The sequence below is a fragment of the Sinohyriopsis cumingii genome, chromosome 9, assembly GCF_028554795.1.
Source record: "Sinohyriopsis cumingii isolate HCF-2022 chromosome 9, ASM2855479v2, whole genome shotgun sequence".
Taxonomy (NCBI): Eukaryota; Metazoa; Mollusca; class Bivalvia; order Unionida; family Unionidae; genus Sinohyriopsis; species Sinohyriopsis cumingii.
In genome coordinates this window covers 89,002,792-89,014,939 of record NC_142969.1, presented here as the reverse complement: position 1 = coordinate 89,014,939, position 12,148 = coordinate 89,002,792, and the positions used below count along the sequence as shown (strand labels likewise).

Here is a 12,148-nt window from a genome sequence, read left to right as displayed (position 1 = left end):
GGGGGTGGTTTTGAAACCTCAATAATGATTTGTCTAATATGTAACCTGTTCGACTGGGTCCAGTTGGTGTTTGAATTTTAGCCGACACTAGACAAACGTTTTAAAGTTACACAGCTTATTTCTTTGATGCAGCCAGATATTCTGTGGACTGTTTTATTAAACACGTTAATATTATTAATCCTTGATCGCTTTTGCATGGACTAAATATAGGCCATTCTATAGAATTGGTGGGGGAGGGTTGTTTTGCGGTTGCATCAAGTGTACATAGGCAGGGGTGGGTATGTAAAAAAGTATGCATGTGTACAGGGAGGGGTCAAGCTTTGCCAGATTTTTGCGTACGTACTAAATGGATGGCCCCTTATGCCTCTATTGTCTTAAACTATGTAATAAAAAAGAGCGAAAAGTAAAAAGTGTGTGTGTGTGATTTGGTTTTTTAATGTAGCTTTAACCCTTTCATCACTGCAGACCGGTTTTCTGGTCAAGGGGAAGTAAGTCCATAAACCCTATGGACTGCTTTACTGGTCTGGGGCAGTGTGCTTCTTTACAGTCATAGTACCCGACTATATATATTTCGGGATGCCTCTAATAACTTCCTTCCTGTAATGGAGATATTATATTTGGATTATCTCGTGAGTTAAGCTTGAATACAACTAGAAATCTTGAAGCAAGAGGACACTTTTTGAGCATGTTTTCCAAATGGTGAATTTATATTCAAAATGGCGGAGTTCGAAGCAAGATGAGAATGAAGCGTCAAATTATGAATTATCAAAATATTTTGCTGTTGTGACCTAATACAGTTGATTGAAAATGAGAGAAAATATCTGGAGAGGCATTTGAATGTGCTTGTGGGTGACAGTGATGACAATGAAGAGGACTTTGAAGGTTTTGAACCAGAGGCAGTGTGAACTCCACGTTTTTGTTCTGGACAAACCAACAGGATTTATTTCGGTTTTCTGGGAGAGTTGGATCCACCAGAGTGTCAGATGGCTCCAGAAAAGCTCTGGAATACTTTCAAATCCTTGATTTAGATGAAGTTTTTAAAAATAATGTTCATGTAATGAGGCAAATAAAAAATTGCTTGTGCATTTTACCTGTTGTGTTACCTGTTTGCAACTGTATTTTAACAGTTATAATAGATATACAAATTTTGTTGAACTAGTCATACAATTTGACTTTTAACCTTTATTTTGATACTGAATCCATCCAGATATCTTTAAAATTGGCAAAGTTATTTTATTTCAAAATCCACAGGTCATTTTGCTTTAAAAGTCCAGAGTTATTTAATATGTATATAGGGCTCTATGCCTGCAAAGTTAATTAGTGATGAAAGGGTTAACAGTTTTTCAGTCCTACCCAGTCACATAATTATATCGAGCTGACCAGTCCTAACACTGATTTCTTAACGCTGAGCGCCTAGCGAGGTGAATAGCAACAAGTTGTTTCAAATTCAACAAATAGTTCATTTTCCTAGAATACAAAGTAAAATTTAAACAAAAAAATGTAAAACTTACAATAATGTGAATTAAATCTCGAACAGTATCTAAAACAAATCCAAATGTATGAAGTTCCAATTGAATTCCGGTGGTATTCCAAATAAATTCCAATGCTGAATGTGTTGATGTGCAAGTCAGAGGAAACTTGGATTATGGCTTGGAGTGTGGTGATGTGCTAATAGTCTTTTGATGTTTCACAGTAATATAATCCAGAATGTTCTCTGAATTCACTACAATTCCAAATTGAGCATTAATTTCAGTGAATAATAATTTGAAATAAATCCAACCAAACTAAAACCTGAACACAGCAATAAGACCGATTTTGCTTCAGATGTTAATGCAAATATGCACAATTTTTCAAGTAAACAAAATATATAAAAGCTAAGACAATAATACAGCCAGGATGAAGGCTAGTTTTCTTTAAGAAAAACATTTAAAGTTGTCCACAAGTTTAGGAATTTCCCAGTGGAAAACTATTGTCCTTTACTCTGATTCAAGAAAACGTCTACTTCCATCGATAATGATCTGAACATTTAGTCTATGATCTTAGAGAAATATTATCTATGTATCATGTTGTTTAAAAAATAAATGTCACTGGTCAGGTACAGCATTAACTTGATTTTGGACAAGTTCAAAATACAGATACGCAATGATATATAATCATTAAGAAAAGCAAGTAAACAAATATACATAACCTGCTAACATTACATGTACATGTAATTTCAAGACACCCTGAATCGGGAACTGACCAGCATTCTGTTTGTTTTTGTCCATCTAAAGTACATTAAACTCAAATTCAACATCATTTTCAGGCTCAAATAGTATATCCATGAACATTTCTCCAGCTCCAATAATCTGAAGTACTTCAAAACTTTAAAAATCAGTCAATAGCCAGTTTTTCCCCAACGAAGATGAACCATTTGCAGTTTACTAGGTAGCCTTTACTTAAACACGCATTTGTAAAACTTCCTTGATGAATGCAAGGTCAAAACTATGAGAGATTGATTGTTCCAAGGCCAATCAAAATTTGTTTAAGAACCATTTATGTCAAGAACAATGAATCGTCATGACAAGAACCACAAGACTTCTACTGGCAGCACGACTCACGACAAGCACTCTGAATAATGCGCAAAGTACATTTAAACTACTGTATATACTTGTACATAGGCAGAATAATTTTGGAAAAAAAATAAAAGCCTGGAGGGCGTTGTGGGTTATGCAGCTCATACATGGGCCAAAGTATATATATCTGAAAATGTTACTTTTTTTGGTTGGTTACCATAATGGCTGTAAATCTTGAGACATGAAAAGATCAGTATTTTTTCTGCATCCCATGACTTACATGCATGTACAAAATAAAAACAACACTTTTAGTGTCCCAACACTTGTAGACACAACAAATGTCATGACAAAATAATTGTCATGATTGACACAGGTCAATCAGCAGTGACCAGACCTTTCAATAACCACATCAATAAACTGTTATAAACTGCTATGATTTTTTTTGTTATTATTTGGAATGTATGTATTTTCTGATTTCTCCAACATGAAATTAAATAAAGGCAAACAAAGATTTCATAATTCTCAGGCTGGTTCGAGCTAAACCAGGAGACCTAGCTGGTTACAATATAGTAGTACTAAATATGTAGAATTATAAGTAATATTTAATTTAATAAGAGTAAATGAGCTTACATGACCACATTAACATGCATTTAAATTAACTTAAGAGTAATCCATGTCCAGTTCATTGGAATTGTTCATTAGATATGTCTCGTGCATGTAGTTATTAATAGTGTATGCAAATTATGTGAGCAGTCAACAACTGAGAAAATGGAGACTTAAAGTGTTAACATTCAACAATTACTGATTCAAATTTAGTCTACACGTATCACTATACCTCTAAAGAGTGTCTTTGAGTGTCATCATGACATCAGTTTCGGAGCAGCCATTGTATTTCATTGATATCACTTAGCTGATAATGCAGTTTTCGTAAGTTTCCTTGACAGTTATGTCACGCTTTGCTGCAAGTATAGAAAATCCCATAAATATGTACATTATGCATAACAATGACCAAAATACATCAAATTGCCTATTACACGTTTATACCCATTCAAAATATCTTTCCTTTTTTATAATGTCAGTGAATTGAAACCGTTGATACAACTTGTTTGTTGCTGTCTAATGAATAAAATATGGGGATTTCTTATCTCCGCTGACTTCACATTTTGTTTATCCTATAGAAGCCCATTAATGAAGTATCAATTTCACTGTTGAATTTAATGACATTGTTTCGTTCTTTCCTAATTTCCAGTATTGAATAAATATAATATATTGAAATCAATATTTAAATTTTGGTACATTAATATTTACGTAAAATTAGAAACAAAACAGTATCAAATGCCATTCGCATCATTTCAGAATAGTAGAAAACTGCATAGTTGCTATGACCAAGAATCTTTAACAAAAACATACAACGATGTTAAGGAGAAGAAAATACTGATTCATATTAAGATTATTTATTGTAATAATCACCATTGTTGCCATTTCCTGTGGTAGTACATTTCTTATCTCATATCAATGATGGCCACAAGTGGTGTTGTGATCAACCACTCCGAAAGAAATGATGTTATAAACAAGGAAAGCAAAACGCGGTACCCATAAATAAACTCACAGAACAATGTCTGCAGCAATGAAAAGTTTAAAATTTAGAAATGCCAACAGGACTGAGCAAATCCCATAGCCCGATGTCCCGGACTAGTCATTTTTGAAGTCAGACAAGTAAAATTTTCCAAGTCACTAGTCCGGGACAAGTACTTTTTAAAAAAGTCGGGCTAGTCCTTATGTTCGTGCTTTAATCACTATATCTGCCTTTATTTGGCCAATCATGCCCTCAGGGTGTACTGAATATTTGATTCTACCCCTCTTCGTGTATACATTTACATCCTGTTACCGCTTGACTGCATATTGGGCTAAGCGGCCAAATTATCAGCAAATCAAAACACGTCAAAAACCAAAGAAAGCCAGTATGATCAATTAGCAATGTTGTAAGCGGTTTTGTTGCAATGAGTTTACTTAATCTAGATCATAACGAGCGGCTCACTATGATTTTAATCCAGCGAGTCAGTGTAATTAAATTAATGAAAAGTACTTTACTGACATCAGTGTTTGTATCCTTTATGAACTGATTAAATGACAGTAATGATTCTTTAATTAAAACTGATTATACAGATGATCAACTTCCACGTGCGATATTGTGTTTGAAGCGAAACAATTATGCTAACTAATGAGCTGTTTCAGTTCGTATTCAAAAGAGAAAATTGATGTTGTGATCACTTTAGAAGTAGTTGTCAGGCATGCTGAGAGTTACTCTGTGGACAAAATGAGTTTGCTAAATTATTTTCCCATGTAAGGTAATAACGGCAAATCGGCGAAGGTAAATTTGTTTGAAAATGGAGGGATAAAACGTAAGACGGATACTGACTGTGCGGTAGCTATTTCTGAGTGTGAACGAGGATTTTGTTCAATGAACTCTTTAAGGAATTCTTTAAACAAAAAGAGTTTACAAATGCTAATGAACATTTCTGCAAATAGACCAGAGCTTGGGGACTTTAACCCAGACACAGCTATCAACTGCTGGCTTAGTACTGGTGCAGGTGGCAGACATATACATGGACATATTTTCAAATCCATCAGCTAAAACATATATACATGAACCTGAAGAAGCCAAATGTATAACAACCAATGTTTTTGAAAAATTAAATTCTTTTAAGAAATAATTATGCTGTATATCATTTTTTTTCTTCTTCTTTCTCTATGGATTAAGCACGTACGTCTCATCAAATCTTGGCAAGTGATTACCATTTTGGGACCAGTGAAAAATAAGGTGGGACTAGTGACGAGTAAGGTGGGACTAGTGAAGAGAAAGGTGGGACTAGTGAATTTTCTGAAACCACTTGTCCTGGACTAGTGGTTTAAAAAAAAAAAAAAAAACATTTGCTCAGCCCTGTTGGTACAGGTATAATGATTCTTCAAAGTGTAAATGAACTTTTAATCACACTTACATCGCTTATGAAGTATTCCGTGATTTTTTTACGGCTCAGAAACATACCGATGATATACTGGAGCGATTTGAGTAACACGACGTGCCGGACAATGATGTGAAGATTCAATCAGAAACAGATGCAGATATCATTCGCTATGCTATGCGAAACTAACATAACCTTTAGCCTCACCAAGGGTATCGTAGCTAGGAAGGGTCAGAAGAAACTCAGATTTGGGAGAATAGGGGGGTTTCACGGTTGTAACAGAGTTACTGATCGTAGCGCCCAAAATTACCTCCCTTAGCTTCATTGCGCATGCCCACAACAAATTTCCAGTTCCGGATAGTTCAACCGTTCTACACTTGGTTAGCGAAACATAGTCAACAAAGGAAGGTATCTTAGCTGTACCACATATCATTATGGTTAAACCAATGAATCAATTATATATGTCAAACATCTTTTGTTCATATTAGGAGAATAATTATAGACATTAAATCAGATAATTAGATTCAGTATCCATACTTACATCATATCAGATAATTAAATAATATTTACTTTCCATACTTACATGATATCAAATAACTAAATTAAATACTCTGTCCATACCTGATAATATAGATTCATTATCCATAATTTCAGATATATCTGTAGGAACATTTCACTCTGCTCTCCGATTTTAAACATTTATTGCACATTTTTGGTTATATAACAGAACTTTAACGAAAACAATCTAAAAATTTTACATTTTTCATATGTTGATATATCATTCTTTCTCAGTTATTTTCACAAGGCTAACAGTTCGTTTATAACGAGTTAAGAAAGTTATAACACAAGTTCGATAAGAAAATAATAACACAAATTCGATATGTCAGCTGATTTGCAATGCTGAATATTTTAAAGCAGAATTTTTTAATTTTTTTTTTTTTAAAATGGAACAGTATTTTAATGTATTCACAGGAAATTAACAAAGCAATAATTACATTAGCTATCATAACGATAAATGAGTGTAATTAATGCAGACGGAATATTTATTCATATTTGGGTGTAAAAATCGTACAATATTCAGATTAATTAACATGCCCAATAACGTTTTTTATTTTTATTTTTTTTTTTCATTTTTTTAAAAAAATACTTTTGAAACATCAAGTATCGGATGGTACAAGCAATAACTTTCAGCATGAATTTTCTTTGTTTATGCCGACACGTAATAACTCTCAAATTTGCTGGGGTCTGCGACAACATGTATGATTGCCACCAGCAAAGTCATCTAGAACAGCCTTCTTAAAATTAGTTTAATTCTGTTTAACTTTCCTTGCATCAAATATGTAAGTTTTAAAGATCCAATTATTTCACAGATTCCGTCATATTACTTTGGTCCGCCTTTTAAATCAATATTGATACATATGACCGGATGTAAAATTGCAAACAGTATGATTTAAAAAAGAGACTGCTTATAAGAACATACTCTACAAGTCATTAATAAATGGATACTCAGAAATATTCATATTTGTTGTCTTTATCTATCAGTCACTCTTTGTAACTTAGCATCATTTTATACTCGTTTTTAACTAGAAGTATGTTTATGTAATATATGTATGCAAACACACATTCATTCAAGCATATGCATACCCATGCACCAGATGAAAGGAGACAGATATACAGACAAACAGGCAGATAGGTGAGAGCCACAGATGTCCTATACTTGCATAGTGTGTCTAACATCGATATTTCTCCAAATTGTATGCTCTAAAATTTCCAACCGTTCAAGGAAATAAAATTAAAATAATCATCAAGGAGACTCGTACGTGTACGTGTCTGTTCAAGCGTGGTTGACAGTTGTGCATTTTGAAAAAACTCAAGTTATCCCATGAAAAATATAACGAACATTAATAGAAAAGCAACAGTCTAAATCAATAATAAAAGAACCTTAAGAAGTCAGAGTTTTTTTCTCGCTGTCGTTCAACCTCCATTAACTGATATGATTGAAGCTGTACAAAATAACCATATTTTCATTATTCTTCAAGCGAGATAAATTGCAAGAACTTTTTACGCAGCGATACACTTTCGCACAATCAAATAATACAAACTAGAGCATAAGGTAGTGTAACGGGGCAATTCTTTACAAAATCTAAATAGGGCTTTCTCTGCTTGATGGGAAAGAAAGGGGGTGGGGGGCCTGATGCACACTAGCGAAGTTAGTGGACGAACGGACAGAGTGAAGCCTTGAAATAGTCCCCACTTATTTAATTTATTCTAACCCAGGTTCGTTTCTAATAAAAGGGTATTCGGTGATATAATTTAGTTATCGGAGAGAGAGGGAAAGTAAGACAGAACGTTCTAAAAGTTGGACGACATAGAGAAGAAAAAGAAAGATAGCTCATTTTATTAAAGTGAAGTTATTACTTACTGAAATCAAGAAGCAAAGATGAAATTCGAATGAAAATAATAAGGTTTATTTAAAGTAAATAATTAGTTAAATAAGCAACTACAAATTAAGGGTGTGTTTTAGGTGAATGGAGACTAAATTTAGGAAGGAAGTTAGGAAAGTATGAAATAATCTGATAAATCATGCAATTAATGGGGCCAAGCTTAATTTCTTACCATCTTGTACGCCCAAAACAAACCAGACGATCGTATCATCTCGATATAGTAACTCTATAACCACACAGGACTGGTCTAATGCCAAGCAATGGCGACTGTAGTACCTTCAACAACCGCAAACTGCGATTTCGCCCAACCCGACACTGGACCGGTCAAAAAGCATATATAAAATGAAATGTATACAAGGCCGCCACCGGACTTTCTGACATGCGCATAGAGTGGACACGTGCGCTGACCGGTAAAAATGATCCGACAATAAACAGAGCTCAAGTAAACACTTCATGTAGAAAAGGGGGGGGGGGTAACTTTAAATTTCAGTGTAAATAAGTCCGAAATTAGCGAACTCGTATATTAAAAAAACTACTTCAAGTAAATTACAAACTAAATTTCCATCCACCATCACAGTAGTAATGGAAAGATAATGAAGTTCTGAAATGGGCAGATATATTTATTTGAAAGCTGAGAGCAGCGAAAGTTAGTGAGAAAAAAAATATAAGATGTAAAAATAATTGATAAAATATTGATAGAATTTCTTTTTAAGATAGTGAGATATCGATCCTGATTGCATAATGTAGTGGTTTGTCATATATTCTTGATCTACATCTGCCATCTTAATTGACTGAACTATCCAGAAGCGAGTTGCACTGATATGCCCTCTGGTGTTTTCATGGGGAGATACTAACCGTGAAACCCCCTATTGATGCAAGCCCGATTCAATTCCAATTTTCACTGATTGCCATGGAGCAGGCCGGCGTGAATATTTGCAAGAAAAGAAGAAAAGTAGGCTATACACACAGTGGTTCAAAACCATCTTTGGCTGTGAATCTAAAATATATTTATGAGTCTCACGACCCCGTCTCCACATGTTCATAAGTTTTGCTACCCTCAAAAATATAATTATTGCAACCCTCCGTGACTCTCCAGAAAAGGTCACGACCTCAGGTTAGGAACCGCTGTATAACACTTAACAGTAGCTATGCGCAAGGTATTTAGAGAAACGCATTTTCTAGGTGCTATATTAACTTATTTGGATTGATCATGATTTCATTATTGCATATTCATATTTTTTTCCCCCATAAACCCTAAGATATTACGCCTGGAGCTCTCCAAAAATTTTAATCTATAAATAACCTGCTGTCAAAATTTCCTCCTCAACAACGAGTTATTTACAAAAATGTAAAAAATGGAAACACTTCTTATAATACCTTAAACTAAATGAATGTTAAAGTTTTATTACAGTTTTACATGTAAATAAAAAAAGACATTTAAAACGTGTATTCAAATTTTTCATGTGTACGGTAATTTGGGGTAATTCATCTCTGATTGTTCATTAGAATTCACATCGCTTTGAATTTATCCAAAATACAGGCACATTCCAAGCGAATAAAAAAGCCAAATTCATGTTACTATCCATTGTTTCAATTGCTCGTAAATTTTTTTCCTAAATACTGAAAAGTAAATTAGAAATTGAGACTATACATAACGACACTTCGTTCAGGTAACGAAAGGGTTAGGACGTATTTATAAGTATGTAGGTTGGCGCTGAAAATCGTTAAATTAGCAGTATAGGCGCTCATACCTCTTGAGCTGGCTATCGTTTCTTTTAAAATTACACATCTCGTGATTGAAAAATTATGAAATTGTTACATTGTGTGGCGAGTTTGGTCTAAAGGATGATATACGTTTGAAATGTAATTTATTTTAGAGTCAGTACGAATGACGTCAGCAACTGGAAATTTTTATTTTTTCTAAGAACTTAAGAAATGCATAACTTAGTAATAAATGTAATACTCTTTTACTATCGAAATATAAGTTTCTGAGGCAACCTGGTATTTTTTCAAAAATAATCAGTGGCGTGTGATGACTAGTTTTGAATAGGGGCCAGATCTGAGACGGAAATGTCCATTGTGCAGTGTTACTTTAGTACACTGCATCATCAGACATGGCATAATTTTTTTAAAAAATTTTTCATGTCAAAATTGGGCAGCTAAGTGACATTAACTCATTTGGCCCCAGCGCTGTTTTCAGTATCTCTGCTGATATGCCTCAGAAGCACAAAGCCGTGTCTAGCTGCTTGTGCCCTATAGCTTTTACCTGTTTGAAAACATCGTGCACATGCATTCACTTTTACCTTAATTTCTCTTCTTATATCCAAACAAAATCCACGAATTTTTCACCATTTACTTCAAATGAATTTGTCGACACATTGATGTAATTTTTTCCCTATTTGTCGAAGTTTTTCACAACTTATTTATCCAGTATGTACAAACTTATGCGCAACGTTTATCCGCAAGAACTCCGTCATCATCGCTGTCAGCATCATCATTTTCGGACGATTCAATCTCAGAAACTTCTACGTCCAAATCTAAATCTCACAAAATATTCAACTGCTCAACATATCTTTCCTCAGCTTACTCAATATTTTCGAGATCAAACCCGAGAAACTCCACATTTTTGCTCTCATCAAAAATCACTCTTCCGTCCGCCATCATTTACGATTTTTCAAGAACAGAACTCGTTTAGTTAAACCGCTCTCAAGCTTTAGCCTTTTGCTTCAGAACAATTCAAATTTCCACAAATGAAAGTAAAATCATTTCTGATTGGTTTAATAGTTGTTTAGTTCTTGGAATAAACCATTTCTAACCAATCAGAGACGTTGTATCTAACATACATTCATCACGCCTGGAGACGGGATCGGCCATTTATGGTGGCGCTCACCAGATAAAATATGTACTTTTGAGAGAGTGACGTATGTAAGGTGAAGTAGTTCGTATTTAAAACATGCACAGTAGAGAGAATGTTGGCATATCTCTATGCTACATTAATGTAATGTGGATGATATTTCTTTTGAATATTGTACTTTTGGAAATTTTACATGATTTAAGTACACTGCTAGATAAAATGACTGCTCCCTTGTGTTAAAAAAATCAGTCTGAATTAGTCTAAAGTACACTATACATAGCAGCTATTAAAATAGGGAAAATGAATTTTGCTAGACTAGACAATACCAGCTTCTGAAAGTGCAATGAATGAATTGCCAAATATATAAAATGTAAAAAAAGTTATCGGCTCTTTTTTATACAATTGACCTCTGAAGTTCAGGAAGTGAAAATGACCAAGTAGAGCTAGCACTTTTTTGAAAGGTGCACATTTGAAGTAAGGCCAAGCTGTATACTCTATAACCCATAGTACACCCATCAATCATACACCAAAATAAAGGGAATTAAAGGTTCTTTGCATTATACCTAAGATATACAAGGTCTTTTTTAAATAGCCAGTATAACCAGTGAGGAAAGCCGGGGACATTCTTTTTCTTTAAATTCCTAACCCTATGCAAAATGCGAAACTGTATAGCGCCACCTGAATGCAGTAAACAATTCACGACTACAGGCGGGATCGGCCAATGAATGCAGAAACCGGATCACGCCTACAGACTGGATCGGGGCCGAATGAGTTAATAGCACTAACATAGAAAGCTACGATGTTAGCTATTATTATTAAACCTAAGATGAACATAATGAAAAATAAATGCATGAAGATTACAAGATCTGCACCAATTGCTATATGATTATTATTTTTCTGGTTTATTAATTGCTATATTCTTCTTGGTTGAAGGGGAAAATAGTATGCACCTTAAATGTAGCATGAGCAAGTAACAATTATGTTGTAACCAATTGTGGTATGTGTAAACCATTTTTATGAAGTATTTCCCTAATTACATGAACTGCACTCTTGTAATAATTTGATTGTTTGGAGTAAGTGTAGATGCTGTATAAAGGGACTTATTGATGTACCTCACCCACCTTACCATGGTTGTAGCTCTAATAAAAATATATGAAATAATGTAAGGTCCTCACCATATTGTTTTCAATGTTGTACAGTATTTTCCACATCAAGCAGCAGAGAGGTTGAATCCCACAAGCTATTTCGCTTAACAGAACCTTCTATCGAGGACATTTTAGATAGAGATATTATTTTCACAAAATCAACCATCTATTCAGAAAACATGACAAA

The 12,148-nt window shown here is 34.2% G+C and overlaps 1 long non-coding RNA gene across 2 annotated transcripts; it reads right to left on the bottom strand.

Annotated features, from left to right (window-relative positions):
* Window positions 1-31: 31 nt before the first annotated feature.
* On the bottom strand, window positions 32-10,608 carry LOC149792204 (uncharacterized). 2 transcript variants are annotated; one of them, XR_016423281.1, is made up of 3 exons: window positions 10,266-10,608; window positions 3,391-3,514; window positions 32-597 (listed from the first exon to the last, which is right to left on the bottom strand). It is a non-coding gene; the product is annotated as an uncharacterized LOC149792204 (long non-coding RNA). The 2 variants fall into 2 exon arrangements; XR_016423282.1 differs by lacking the exon at window positions 10,266-10,608 and adding an exon at window positions 4,026-4,492.
* Between the last annotated feature and the right edge of the window lie 1,540 nt (window positions 10,609-12,148).